This window comes from Parus major, chromosome 12, assembly GCF_001522545.3.
Source record: "Parus major isolate Abel chromosome 12, Parus_major1.1, whole genome shotgun sequence".
NCBI classification, from domain to species: domain Eukaryota; kingdom Metazoa; phylum Chordata; class Aves; order Passeriformes; family Paridae; genus Parus; species Parus major.
In genome coordinates, this window is record NC_031781.1 from 1,006,410 (window position 1) to 1,021,317 (window position 14,908).

At 40.9% G+C, this 14,908-nt stretch overlaps 1 protein-coding gene across 5 annotated transcripts in view; it reads left to right on the plus strand.

Moving 5' to 3' along the window:
- The window catches only part of FGD3 (FYVE, RhoGEF and PH domain containing 3), a 95,918-nt gene that overhangs the window by 20,745 nt on the left and 60,265 nt on the right, over window positions 1-14,908 (plus strand). Inside the window, exon 1 of one of the 5 annotated variants that reach the window (XM_015640825.3) lies at window positions 8,155-8,179. The exons of the other annotated variants lie outside the window; for them this stretch is intronic. The gene's annotated coding sequence lies outside the window, so the exon portion shown is untranslated. Of the gene's footprint in view, window positions 1-8,154; window positions 8,180-14,908 lie in introns of those variants that run through there. 5 annotated transcript variants of the gene reach the window in all.

The following is a 14,908-nucleotide window of genomic DNA, read 5'->3' on the forward strand; positions in this document are numbered from 1 at the left end:
AGAGAGCATGCATATGTACAGCTGATTACAAAAGCAGCAGAATAAAGCTTTGAATGTTAAAGCTTTTTTCATAAATCCCAAGTAGATCAATAGTCCATGTGAAAATTGCTGATATAATCACAGGTTCTTTGTTACTGTGCAAATTTCTGCAGAGTCATTTGTCTTAACGCCATTTTTTGTTGTTTCTGAAATAATTTGGAAACTAAATAAGAGAAAGAATACCTCTTTGGTATCTTTTGGTACCTCTAGGTGGCCTAGTTGGATGTTTCAGTAGAGGAAAGCAGTGTAGCATTCTGCCTGCTCCTGCTGTGCTGAATCAGAAGTGCAGAGGGGAGGTCTCCTGTTCCACCCTGTGCTGGACACTGGTGAGGCTGTGCTTCAATTCTGGGCTCAGTTTTGGACCCCTCATGACCTGGAGGGGCTGGAGTGTGTCCAGGGAAGAGAAGAGCTGGGGAAGGGTCTGGAGCAGCAGGAGGGGCTGAGGGAGCCTGGAGAAAAGGAGGCTCAGGAGAGAATGTCTCTCTCCACATGACAGGAGGGGGATCATGAGCTGCTCCCAGGGAACAAGGACAGGACAGAAGGAAATGACCTCTTTCCCACCAGGGAAGATTTAGATTGGCTGTTGGGAAAAGTCCCATCACTGAAAGTGAACACTGGACAGGCTGCCCAGGCAGTGCTGGACTGTTTGGACAGCCCAGAAATGTTCAAAAACTGCTGCTGTGGCACTTGAGGACATGATTTATGGTGAACATGATGGTGCTGGGTTGGTGGTTGGACTTGCTGATCTTCCGGGTCTTTTCCAGCCTTAAGGATTCTATGATTCTATTGCAGGGTTCTGTCACCTTTAGTCATAAAAAATAGATGTTAATTCAATGAAATGTTCCACTTTTTTTTTTTTTTCTTTTTTTGTCTAAGGCTGCTGTATTATGGTATTTGGATGGGAATTGGCCCTCTTTTTTTTGGACATCCCATATTTACATTATAGATTCTCACAGAAATATGGTTTCTGTTCTGGATAGTGTTACTTTGATATAAATCCTTATATGAGCCCACCTGCCTCTTTCCATGTGCATATTTGTTCATATCTTTAAAAACAAATTTTAATGGGCTTGTATAAACCAATCCAAGGCTCTTCTACATGTGGAAGACAAAATCTTTGAGCTATTAAGCCTTGTATGGCAGCAGTGGCATGACCCTGTTTCAAGTGTGCCGTGAAGAGGATTTGCATTCTTTGAAATACTTGAGGTTTTGCTTGGAAGAATTGATTTAAACCTGGTATCTTTCAAATACACTTCCTGCTCAGTGCAACTGAATCCATATGGGATAATTCTCTGTTCTTTTTACCGCTTCTTGCATGAAATGCTGTTATGACACTAACTTCTCTGCATGGTGTCAGGCTCTGTGTGCTTCTTCACGTTTTATTTTCCAGCAGAATGGCGAATTCTGTTTGCATAGGGCTGTGACTAATGTACAGATTCACTTTCTATAGTGCCAGTGATGTTCTGCCAGTGTTTTAGTAGGGGATTCCCACAAGAATTCCCCTGCCTCTCCCATGTGGAGGAGTTGTGTGCACAAGGAATACATGTACTTCAGTTATTTTTCTTTGTGGGGTGGGAGAACAAAGGCTCCTATTTACTTCTTTCTGTTTGAAACAATGCTACCAGCTCGCTCACTGGTGCTGAAGGGAGTTAGCCCTGTCCCAGGAGCCGGCAGGACACTGGCCAGGAGTCCATGCTACAGTTCTGTTCCTGCTGTGAAACCTTGGCAACACTTTCCTTTTTTCCTTTTTTTTTTTTTTTTTTTAATTTTCTTTCCTTTTCAAGTATTCTTTGTTTGAGCTGCAAACAAAGCCTGTTTTTAGTAAGTATTTGCACAGTGCCTATCTCGATGGGCTCTGCTTTCCTTTGGGATTGTTGGGTGCCTTTGTAAGAATAATAAAATTAAAACTAGCCAGTGGTCCAACAAGCTGCTATCAAAGTGCTCTCATCAAGAGCAAGCCCTGGTGTTCCACATCCCTGAGCTTCCAAAAAACTGTGAAATCCCTGGAAATGCAAGTTGCTGACATTATACATCCAGTGTATTCAGCTAACTGCAGAGGTTCATTCTCCTGACTGATGAGTTCAGAATGTCACAGAGCTGAGCACAGTGTGCTGCTCCTGTGCACTGTCTGCTGTGGGAGCACTGATAGGGATTTTGGGAAGAAAATTGTTCAGTGGTGTTATTTGTGGATAGATTTATACTCATGTTTTTCTTAAAGAGATGATAGATAAAATTAATCATGAACAATTACTGTTAACACTAGCAAACTGTCTCCCTAAGTTTGAAATTATTAAAGGGAGTGGTTGTCATGTGTCATATACACATATGGATATGTGTACATATGTATAATGTATAGATGCATGCATATATATATTAAAATATTAAATATAAAAGATATAATTAATATATAATGTATTGTTTTATAATTTAATATAATATGATATAATTTCTTAATTTTACTGTATTAAAATACTAAAAATTAAGAATTAAATGTAAAAAATTAAAAATAATTGGCCTGGCTCGTGCTCTTGTTAAAGCTGTGTGGTGTTATGCACCATTCAGAGCATATGACTGTGGTTCTCCTTGCACAAAGACTACCTTTGTTTTTTGGGTGAAGTCATGGTCTGTTTTAAACCCCATGTTTTAATAATGAAGTTCACTGGAAACTGAAGGAAATGAGACCATGGGGCTTTGTCCTGATAAAAACCAAACTGGAGCTTGCAAAGTCAGCTGTGAATAAATGTCCGTGTCATGGTTTATGGTTTCAGCTTTCAAGTTTTGTTCCACTTTTCTAAATGTTTTGGAAGAAATATACAGCTCCTATCAATGACCTCTTACAGATAAGTTCTGTTTACTTCCAACGCACTTTCTGACTATGAGAATAAAATGAAAGTGGGAAAAGGCACTTCACACCTTTCAAATTTGTTTCTGATCGATTTCATTGAGTTGAACTTGCAGCTCTCCCTGTTCCCCATTTCCTGCTGGCTCCGTTCTGGGTTTTCTCCTGCTGTGGTTCCAGAGCAGAGAGCTCTGGGGACACACAGCCCCAGGATGAAATTCAGAAGTGTTTGTGCTTAAAGGAATGGTCAGCACTGCCTGTCTGTTGTCCATGATGGTAATAGTAATTATAACCTATTATTAGCACAGTGAAATTTAATACACTTATTGAACATGTGGTATGAAATGGCTGGATCAAAGGTCTCTAAAGACCCATTCACCTAGCTTTATTGAGGAGTATTTTTTTTTGGTTGTTTTAGTAGAAAAATTACCCAGTTGAAGTAAGTGAAGTTATTTGGGTGTTTAAACTTTTTTTGCCACCATTTAAACCATACAAGTGATTTAAACCCCTCTCCTTATTTTTACTGCAGGTCTTAATCAGGGGAGTTTCTAAAATAAGTTTCAGAAATTTGTATGACCAGGGCAAAAATTTCTGGTTAGTTTGTTTAAGACTAAAAGGGCAAAGATGCTAAGTTCTTAAAGGAATATATTTTGGCAGCAGAGGTGATTGACAACAGAGCTACTTCCATTTTCTCAAAAGTTGCTTGGTTTTCAAAAGTTTCTCTTGCAACAGGACAGAACTCTTGCTGTCTTACTGCCTTTGAGGTACCTCCTAGTCACCTGGAATGATCAAGGTTTAAAGTTGCAGTGCCCCTGGAGTGATTGCACATGCTGAGGGAAATAATAATTAATGAAAACTGGTTTATGTAGCTTTTTAAAATTGATGTTTTAAAGCAGGGTCTGTAGGGTAGCACCTGTATGCCTTATTAGTGCATATGAGGAATTTTTCTGCTGCTGTATGAGAAGGAAATGCTGGGTGTTAGCAGAGATAGGGTTTAAAATGTCAAAAACTTCAGGAGAATTGTGAAAAGTCACCTTCTAAAAAATCAGTTTCCTTTCAGGTGACTTGGACTAGGTTGAAATATATGGCAAACCTGTATGGCTGATAAAGATACCCTGAGTGTTCTGCCTTCCTTAACCAGTTAGCTCTGCAAAGGAGAAGATTGTAAAAATACATATTGCAAACCACAGAGTGTCTCTGGATGTAACAGGGACCTCTGTAAATCTCCCATTTCCATGGGCTGGTGTGCTATTTCACCTTTAGTGAAATTCTGGGACCAGATCACATGATGCACTTGTGCAGCTCTGACAGATTAGTAAGTGTACTTATTTATTTACTTATTTATTTACTTACTTATTTAAAAGATATTACTCCATTCAAAAAAAATAAGGCTCTTTTGCTTGCTCCACTGTGGTGTGAGTGATTCATTGCATCTTCTAAGGTATCTTTTTAATTTATTTTTGGTGCATCCAGCTAATGATAGTATGGATATACAGCAGCACAAGTGGCTGCATCAGATACCAGCGTTGCAGTTAGGCAAGCTGACTTTTCCTTTGTTTCACTGGCAGGTGAATGTAGTTGTCAACATAAAATACAGGGCAAACAAATAATAGATATCAACTTGTTCCCTGTTTTGCTGGGTACATGATTTGAAGTGATAGTTTGTCCTTAACAATGTCTTCTTTTTGTGGGGGGGATTTTTTTGGTAATTTTATATCTGTTCTTCCAATAAGAGGTTATCAGTCATCTAAAAGCTACCACCAACCATGAGATTAACTCTTCATTTCTTTGCACATGGAAAGCTCTGATAAAAAGCTTCAAGAAGATTACAGGAGGATCATGTAATAATTAATAGCCACTCATTTTTCAATTTTGTTCCATTTATTTTTCTGCAATAAAAGACAAAAGTCTGTTTTTCCCCTCAGCTTTGCACATCTGATACCTTGCCTTGTTACTAGGAGACGAGGTGTGATTTGTATGATGTGTATGTTCCTCTCCTGGAGCACAGTGATTTTACCCCCATAATCACAGGAATGTTGGCTGGTCAGTCTGTTGCTGTCTAGCTGTTAGAAAGTCTAAAACATTGATGCTTTTTTGTTTGTTCAGGGAGGCTTCAAAGAAATCTCCTGGCTGCCCTTTCCAGACACTCCTGGCTATGTACAGTTTTTGTATACAGATATAAATAAATATATTCTTGACTTTTAAAAATCAATATATTCTCTCCCTGCAATTTCTTGGCCTTCTGCTCAGCCTCACTGTTTACCTTTGTCTTTCCCTGGCAGCTGCCTTTTAAAGAAAAGAATAATCAATCAGAGCTCCCTGGTCTTGTTGATTTTCCCTGGTAGTTGATGGTGTGGCTTTTAATCTGTTTTCCTGAGTGAGGTTTATGCACTGTGCTTTCTGTCCCATCTTGCTCCTCAGGGTCATTTCAGATTAGTCAATAAAAGGCATAAGGAGCTATACAACATTTTTTTTTTCTTTTTTTTTTTTTTTTCTGTTTTTCCAAAATTTATTAGCCAGATAGACTGGTCCCTAGAAAGGAGACAAGTGGGCAGAAGCATCAGGATGGCAGCTGCCAGCTGGACAGTGGACACGTGAGTTGGCCTGGATCAGCCCCATCCTGCACTGCTTGGTGCCTGCTGGAGCTGGGAGAGAGGGGCACCATGGAAAGCTGGCATGGTGTGAGGGGATGTGGCTGGAAACACCTAAGCCCATGCCAGGTGAACCCTGCAGAGCTGCTCCATGGCTTTGGGCTGCTCTGACTGTTTAGATTTTTAACCCCTTTCAGCCCTTCCCCATTGTTTGTGTTTTATAGTGCTTTGCTGTGTTTACATTAGCAGATTTAATTCTGCTCTTTCATTGGCTTTGTGTATGAAGTGAGATTTTGCTGTGGGTGAAATTTTGCTGTTGGTGATTATAAAGACATGATGGCAAGGCCACCTGTAGGAACTTGGGAAAGCAGGGAGAGTTGTACTGTGTGATCTGGGTCACGTGTGATCAGCAAAACTGATTTTTACTGTGATATCATAAAATCAAACTTGTGTTTTGTTTGTATTAGGGTTTTTGATTTGTGGCCTTGGAAGGAAATGTTGAACTCGTATTTGGCTGAGGAGGAGGAGAAACGGTGGGAATAAATGGATTGGAGTGTTTGCTCTGTGCTTCATAGGGAGATGGACCTTCCCTCAGGTCCAAGAGGGGTTTCTCTGCTCCTGGGCCAGCAGTGTGTGTTCTAGGGATTTTATATGTGTGAATGTAATGTATTAATTCATCTTACTGCTGTGACATGTTGCACAATCTTTTCATACTTTTTTTCTTCCTCTCAATTCAGACTGGGGCAGAAATTGCTGCAAGTGAGGGAGGAGTCAGAAAGGGACCTGGCCTAGGTTACTTCTCCCACCAGTTCTGCCCTGGTCCCACTTGGGTGGAAGATATCAGCCACTTCTCCTGGGGCACTGGGACCTCGGTGGTGTCTCCCTTTCTCTGACATGGACTGGAGAGATGAGGGAGCCCCAGGGAGAAGGCAGCTGTGTGGGGGCTGGCTGGAGCAGTTGTGGAGCAGCCAGCACTGGGCTTTTCAGAAGAAACTCCAAAGCCTGACAGGTTTTTTCCAGCCTTGTGCTCAGCTGGCTTGTAATTGTTCTCACAGTGTCTCTACCCCTCCTTCTATATGGCCCACAACTTGCTTACCTCCTCTCTTTTTGGCTTAACTTTCTAAACAAGCCCATTGGAAATGATAAATAAATAAATGGTGGATTTTGGAGAGGATCACCTTCCGCTTCTGTGCTTGCAAATCAAGGTGGTCTTTGTGTTAGTATAGGTTTTTTGGTGTCCTCTACAGAGAGGCTAAGGAGGGAGGTCTGGCTCATGTGCCAAGGTAGAGCTCTCTATTTATAAACTACTGTTAAAAAACTTTTTCTGTGTGTTCACAGACAGTGGTTGGAGAATTTTTTTGATGTGCAAAATTAAATTACATTGGTAATAGTCAGTGGTGAAGTGGTGACTGGAAGTTACTTTGTTCTGTGGCAAATACTGCACAGTGGGTATTGCACTTCGGTTGGAGCATTGTGTTAATGCCACTACAGTGAGCAGCTCTTACCTCTTTCTGAGGTTGAAAAAGACCTACAAGATCATCAAGTCCAACCTCTGAATCTTATGATGGCCAGTAAACCATGTCACCAAACATCATGTTTACTCATTTTTTGAACTCTTCCAGGGGCAGTGACTCCACCACTGCTCTGGTTAGCCTGTTCCAATGTTTAACCATTCTGTTTCAATGAAATAATTTTTCTTAATATCAAAAAAAAAAAATACTACTAATAATATCCTAAAAATACTAATTGAATTTGTAGAAAATATAATCATTTTGATGAAATTGTATTGGCTGTTCTCACTGGGATTTTGGTGCAAGGCTTCCACCTCCCATGGATTATTTTTGTTGACTTTCCATGGGGATCCTGACAAGACCCAAGGAGGGGGAGGATGGCAGTGGTGTGGGTCAGGATCTCACGGAGGAGCACTGTGGAGCAGTGTGCCACAGTGTCACAGGGCTTTTGCTGATCATCTTTTCTCAGTTCTGCAAGGGACAACAAGATCCTTGAGGTGATCTGCTTCATACTATGTGTGAGAATTGTTTGTAAGAGAAAGGTTACCCTGTGTTTTAATGACAAGGTGATGCTCCTTACCAAGCCTTCCTGAAACTGGTCCTCCTTGCTACAGCCTCAGTGCTGCAACAGGTTCATCTTTGTCAATCTAGTTTTAATTGCAACTGAACATTAATTTGTCATTAATTCCTGCATAAATTCCAATATGTAAATAAAGTTTCTTCAGCTCCTCATTGGAGGGATCCTGTACTTGTTTCAAGCAGCGTCCTCTCAGCATTTCAGGCAAGTTTCATGCTTTTCAACTGTGTGAAATATGGTACAAATGAAAGGAAGTGCAGGTAAAATTATAGTAGTAATAGTAAAACACATTTTCTTCTCCTGGACTACACTCCCACGCAGTCTGGCTTCAGAACATCTCCACTAAGTAGCAGGAATTGCCATCAGCGAAGCCCCCTCCCCTTCCCACATTTATTTCCATGGTAACCCGGAGAAGGCATTCTGCAGCCTCAAAACTACTTTTGCTCTTTCATCATGCAAGCCGGCATTGTCAAGGGCTGAGTGTATTCCTACAGCTTTGAATGAATATATATATAAAAAAAAAGAAAAATCCTGAATTTGGCTGGGCAATTTTTATTTGGGAGGCCCTGCAGCAGGAAGGAGCGGGCAACCTTCAAGTGACCTAGTGTCCATACATTGCTTAGTAAGGAAAAAACAGTCTTGCTTCATTAATTGATTAACGGGGAGGGTGGGGGTCATCAGGATGGTGTGTGTGAAGCGAATGCCTTGTTTTCCTCGGTGCTGGGAGGTGGGCGGGCGAGGGGCAGATGGCTGGGCTGGCTGGGCTGGCGAGCTGCCGGTAAGCGTGCATGCTGTGATCTGTTCAAACAGCGCTTTCTTGTGCAGTCTGGAATGCTTTTTCAGGTATCACTTAGAAAATGGTGTCTTTCTGGATGCCTGCTCTTCCACTGTGTTGTGCATTAGCCTTTTCCTGGTGTGGAAGTGTGGGGGGGTTTGGCGGTGCTGGGCAGCGCTTGCTGAGTGTGAGCAATTTAGTGCTGGTAGTAAAACATTTGCTCTTTCCGTGCAGCTCCCTAATGAGCTGTATTGGTTTTGTTTTTTGAAAATCCGTATTTATGCAGCATTTGCGTGTAAATGTTGAGAGGATTTTATTCTTTCTGAGCTGGCTAAGGCTGTTTGATTGCTCTGTATGATAACAGCAGCATGTGGAACGCTTAGTACTTGGTAAAAGAAAACCAATTGCTTGCAAACAGTGCCTGCAAATGGGGGATGAATGAAATGATGTTGTAAGTAATTATTTTTCAAATAATCTGGAAGCGGAAACCTGTTGGGTCCAAGTGTGGTCAGAATCTTGTATGGTAAAGGGTTTGGATGAATTATTAATTTGAATTTTCTGCTGATGTCTGTTTCCATCCTGTCTGAGTACCTGATTCACAGTGCAGGAAAAGTATTGGTTAAAATATTTCAGGGGTGCTGCCTGATCAAAGGATTCAGTTGCCATTTGATTGGCTTGGGACAAGCTGGCAGGATTTTTTTCCTCTTTCTTACATTATTTGGTGGGGAGGGGTGAAAATGTAGCTTTTTTCCTAAATGTGTCTGAAGTACATAAATGACTGAGAAGTCACCATGACAACATGGGGACCTGGATCAGACTTCCCTTCATGCTTTTGCTGTTTTGTTGTTTTAAAATATTTGTTATTTAGGCATTCCTTAAGGTATATGAGGATTCCTCATATCCTTATTCCTTAAGGATATGAGGGAGTATCTTACAGCTCCTGCTTCTACAGGGCTTTTAATGATATCCAGCTCTTAAAGTAAATGGTGCACACGGGGCTTTTTTGGATTAAGCTCAGCACAATTTATACAGTTTGCTGTACAATTAGGGTGGGATCTAAACAAGGACATGAGCACCTCCATCAGGAGTTAAGGGCCCGCCTTTCCTGAAATTTTGGTGTTGCAGATCGTCTGCTGAGCTCTTCTGTGGTCCTGAGGATTCCTGTGTGCTTGTGGTGTTCCCATGTGGAACCCAGAGCCATTCCTCAAAGTTATGTCCAAGCTAAGGTGTAAGAGAATCTTTGTTCAGGAGTGCCTGGAGTTAGGGGCAGGCTCAGGGACAAGAAGAAAAAAGATCATGCTTATGTTTCCTGATCATGCTCAGGAAACAAACAGTTCTTGCACCCTTCTTTGCTAAGAGGTGCTGAGGGTACCTCTCAGGGGGGAGAGGATTTTGTGGGATGTGTTGCTGGCTGTTCCTCTCCACTTGTTGGGATGTAGTGAAGCCATGCTGCCTGAGGGGAGTAAGGTGTGTGTTCAGCTCCTTTCTTCATCTGAGGCTTTCACATTTCACCACTTACAAATTTTGGAGTGGTGAACACAGACTGTGAGGAGTTGAACCAAGCAGAGCATTCTGCACTCTCCTGAAGCCCTGGCACTGTTCAGAAGGGAATGAAAGTTTCCCCAGCTTAGAGAGGGTGTGCAGGGAAGGCAGTAGCTGCAGCACAGTGAGTAAGAGGCTTTGATGGGGAGTTGTGGAGGAACAGCATTTGATTTCTGGTCTCCACTGCCACAGCTGCAGGCACGTGTGTGGAATTAGATGTCTTTATCTTGTGGTTGATATTTTGGGGTGATCCAGCTTAGGAATCTTCTAGAAGAGTATTGACTTTGGGGAGGAGATATCTTACCTGGAGATCTCTCCCTGGTGCTGCCTTCTCCCTCCTCCTGTCAGGTTTTCTAGGGTTGGAGAAGTGTTTATTTCGTACTTGCAGCAGCAACCTATGTAATTGATAATGAATTTGGTGGAACAATGACTACTAGTACCAGATGTTCTGTGGAGGTGATGTTTCAGGGTCAGCAGAGGAGGGTAATTACATACTCCTCAGTTATCATCATACTTCATGGTGGAAAAAACCCCACTATCATTTGGGTAAATGAAAGTAAAAATCATTGCTGTTGTCGCTTGTGCCCATCTAAACTTGGAGGGAAAGGACATCTGTGACATTTTCTGAGAATGTATGGATTTACTTGCCCTTGTGGCAGAGTTGTGAGTATGTTTCAGTACTGAGGCAATGAAAAGTAAGTACAACATGCCAGTGACTTTCACCTTGTATTATTACACTGCATCTCGACATGAGAATGTGAAGAACCATGCATTTTCCTCTTGATACCCATTAACCTAATGTTTTATTTGATGCCAAATGAATAATAAAATGACTTTTTTAAATTTGGAAAATCTTGAGTTCTGTCTTATGCTGGAGCTAAGTTTTCAAGTAATGCTAAAAATAAATTTTCTACAGCTGGGTAGGATTTTCTTTGAAAAACCACATGTCTATGTGATGTAGCCTATTTTCCCTTTTTCTTGAAGTTACCTGATGTTATAATTTTGAATATAGAAAATGTGCAGAAAACATAGTCCTTTAGAAATTCATCTCAAACATCTGAGAAGATTTATTTTGAGACAGAGGCTCAAATAATGAGATAAATCTCAATATGAGATTTATCAAATATGAGAAAAACAAGTAAGAGCAAGAGCCTGGTGGAGTTATACAGACTTTTGTGGTTGCATACCTTGCTTTTAAGATTCTTACAGTTAGGATACATATCATAATGCTAGAGGCAAAAACTTTAAAGTCCTGAATTTAGGAGTAGCTAAAAAATAAACATAAACCCACGCTTCCTTTCCCTGCCAAAAAACCCCAACCACAAACAACAAAAGAAACCTCTTCTTATTTCAAGTGTTGGAGTTAAGCTTGATGCTGCAAGGAAATCAACACCAAAATAAATCCCTCTAACATACAAAAATCCAGTGGGGAATAGGGCAGAGTGACACTGATGATGCCATTATAGCATTCTTGATACTTAAGGATTCTGGTGATGGAAATGATGCTTTTTGCTCCACCTGCTCTCAGCAGTAGTGCTCTAAGAGCTCAGTGATGGTCACCTGAAATCAAGGCATCTGTGGTTTTTTTCTTATTAGTTTTATTCATTTCTGAGTGGGAAAAAAAAAAAAAAGTCTCAGTTTCAGTCCTACAGAATAGGATTAAGTTAATTTACAGTATTTTCTTAGGAACAGCCTTGTTTTGCTGTGTGTCAGAGCTTGCAGTGTAATCCTGATTCTTGTCCCTTCCTGGTGCAGGGGCAGTGTGGGTTCATGGATCGCCATGAAGAACTGCATCCACAATTTAAAAATTCTTTCCAGCTTACAGGGTCCCACTTACCACCCCTTCAAAAAAGGGAAGACTTCATCATAGTGGATAAATTCACAATTCAATGTTAAAATTGAATCTTGTTTTCTATAAAGCTGTTGTTTTTTGCCATGCTCCACTCCTCCCCCCTCCCCCCCAAAAAAGAAATTTCTTCATGTGCAAGTTCCAACAGGAAACCAAAACTGAGCCTTTTCACTTAAGGATGGGATCAGTTGAAGTTTAATTTCCCCTATAAATGTGATATGGCAATAGAAAACCCTTGCCACAAAAATTGTAGAGGTTTGGAAAACATACTTCACTGAAAAAGCTCAAGGTCTCGATCTCTTTGGTTATAAAAGGCAAACTGTTTTAACTTAGGTTATATTTAGTAAATGAGTGGTAAAAATGTCATTGTCTGTGAAGGTGGAAAGATCAAACCAGAGTTATTTTCCTTGTAAAGGTGACTTGGCTTTTAAGAGGAATAAATGGTATCAGTTTTTGAATACTTTCAATACTTCTGATTCCCAGTGAAGAAGTATTTTGTTGCAGAACAAGAGGTTTTGATATATTTTTTTCTGTGCCATTAGGCAATAATAATTGAAAGGAAGTGTTTCTGTTTGCTGGCCAATTGAGTTGCAGTAAACCATGTCATTCCCAGGGTTCTGCAGAGTGTAGTACCTGTCACAGCAGCAGCCCCAACTCCTCTTTCTGCTGCCTTTGGTGTCACTGTGGCTTTCACACCACTGCCCTATGCATGGGATCAGCTCAATCAATTCTGAGTCGAGTCAAAACCTTCTAAGTAAGAGGAATGTAATGTCTCTGGTTGAGGGAGCAGGGAAGAAAAACTCTTTCAGTGGGAGGATGTTAAGTGTAGTATAAAACCACACCATTAGTCCCACCACCTGTATCTTGCACCTGTGTTAAATTCTGCCCTTTAGCCCAGGATTTACCATTTCTTTCTGCTATTGGGTGTTTAGTCTGGTTTGTTAAAATGTCCTTTTTTGGAAATACTACTCTGAGAAGCAGAATGACGATAGATACAAAACGTGGAACGCTAGCAATGCTCATGTGCTGGTCCTGCCAGGTGTTGAGTTTCCCTTCCCTTCCCTGCCCAGCATTCTTGTGTTTCCTTGGTCCAGCCTGGATGGAAAAATATGAAGGGCTTCAGGACTGGGCCCTCAAAGAGTTAAATACAGAGAAGTACTAATCAGTGAATATTTAGGTCATGGAGGACTGAGACTGGAGAAAGACAGAACATTACTGACAGCCAGGGGGTTTATGTGGGGGAATATCTTGTGTGGAGTAGTAGTACCAGATTTTGACTTTTTAATTGTACTTTCTGTTGTGTTTATGTTCTTAGTTGCATTGCTGTTGCTTTGCAGGAGGTGAGGTGTTCAGTATGTCCCTAAATGGGCTTTCTAGAACCATTGCTTGTGTCTTACATCATGTCCTGCAGCACTAGTCAGAGATGACTTCCTAATAATCACAGATATTTAGAAGATTACCTTTAATCTTCAGGTAATTTGTTATCTTTTCTGAGGAAATGGTTACAAAATTCAATGTCTTACTGACTTTTTGCAGGCTCTGACCCCTAAATTACTTCTCAGTGACATGGATAGTTCCAGTTAGAAAGGTGTGGTATACAGGCTTTGCCCTGCCCTTGAAGGCTTTGGTTCCTGAGGGCAGGGTGTTAAGTCTTCTCTCTCTGTAAAATGTCATTGAACATCCATGGTGTGATCTACATAAGAATGGTAATGATGAGCTCAGTGTGTGTGTATGTCCCTGGGGAGAGAGGCAGCTCCTGCCTGCTGTCCCTTATGGCCAGATGGTGGTGACTCCTAAAAGGCTTGTTTGCATCCTCTTTGAGCACCAAAACTGCTTGAAGCTTTTGCCACTTTCAGGTGATGAAACAATTAAATTTAACAAATTTAACAATTTGGTTGTTTAATTATTTTTTTTCAAAGTCAAAACCCAGTAATTTTAATTTAATGTTATCATGTGTATTTCTAATAGATTGCTGAGTGGATTGGAATTTTGTGCTGTTCAGTGTTAATACAATTTAAGTTCTTTAGTCAAAGAAGCCAATATATTGTTGTTTTTATACAGCTTTTATGTTTTTAATTCTGAAAATGTTTTGAAATAAAATACATCTTACTGTATAGAAGAAGGAACCCTAATGTATAACATAGTTTAGAAGGTGTAAGAAATTAAATTTTACTTGATATGAAGAAATTTGTATGTTTTCATGGCTAGAATGAATTCTTTGATGGAACTGTAACCAGCTGTTGTAATTCCATCATCAGATCTGGTCACTGAACTGAAGTATTTGGAGAGCATCCCTGCTTGGGACACTTATTCTGAAAACTGCCTGTGCTTTGTGTATGCTGTGCACTCTGGCATTCAAATGTTATTCAATGTTTTAAAATGACAAGTACAGAATTTCAAGATGGCTACAGCACGTATTGGGTAGCCTCTTGTATTAAATGCAAAAAGAACTGGAGGTTAATGCACTTAATTTGTGTTACACTAAGCCAGTCACACATTCCTGTTATCAAATTTATCCCCTTGTGGCAGATTAGTAAAAGATGAATGTAGAAGTCCTTAGTAGAGTGCATCTTGTGCTCAATGCCTTTCTCAGCATACATCAGTGGCAGGGACATTGCCTTTTTGTGCATCTGAGAATCCCAGACTGGCTGCTCTGTGGAGAGGAAGAGGGATCTGTTCAGTTCAAGAATGTTTTATTGTAGATACTGGGTTGGGCATGCTGGAGGAGTTGCATTCAAGTATCTAGGCAGGAAAAGAAGGTGAACCATGGTGAAAAAGAGGAAATACTCTTGGATCTGTGACCAGAAAATTATGAAGAGAGATTACCTGGGATTCAATTTGTTCCTAGTTTTATTCTGGCTGTTTTTTCACAAGGCCAGATTGGATGGGGCTCTGACCAGCCTAGTCTAGTGGAAGGTGTCCTTGCCCTTGGCAGGTGTTGGAATGAGATGGTCTTCAAGGCCCCTCCAACCTAAGCCACTCTGTGATTCTGTAACTGCATCCCAGAGGGAGCAGAATACCTGATCCTCCTGACCACGCATGCAAATGAGCTTTTCAATTAAAAACCACCTTGATGCAATCATTTTGCTTGACAAGTCTGATCATTCTTTTGCCACAGTACAGCACAGAACCTGAGCAGAGTGTTCCCATTCTGAGAACACAGCTTCAGGCAGTGGACACTGGAG